Genomic DNA, 458 nt, shown 5'->3' on the forward strand with positions numbered 1-458 from the left:
TTCAGGAGGGAACCGGGGCTACGGCCAGTCCGGTCAGGGAGCGAGCCAAGGGTCTCCCTCGCAGTTATATGGTGCTCCCTCTAAATAGGAACGTCTTCACTACTGCTGTTAAATTTGTTATTATTATAAATTTCTGATAATAAATGTTGCAACAAAGTTGAAGTTAGACTCTACCTAAAAAAAACTTAGAAAATTAGTATGATAAAGTAGAAAGTATTCTCAAAGTCCAACAGTGTTAAAGGTGACTTTTACTAAAATACTGCCAGCAATTATTTCTAGAAAAAGATGAGGAATGTTAGCTCCGACTATGAGGCAACAACCACAATGCCGTTTACCATCCTTTGTACACTTTCGAGGGAGACAGGGGGAGACATACCCTCCCCTTAGGGGGAGACATAAGGCCCCGAACCAAGACAGGGTAAACATCATTCCGATTTTCATCCGAAATGATTGCGACC

This window comes from Penaeus monodon, chromosome 15 (assembly GCF_015228065.2).
Source record: "Penaeus monodon isolate SGIC_2016 chromosome 15, NSTDA_Pmon_1, whole genome shotgun sequence".
Taxonomy (NCBI): domain Eukaryota; kingdom Metazoa; phylum Arthropoda; class Malacostraca; order Decapoda; family Penaeidae; genus Penaeus; species Penaeus monodon.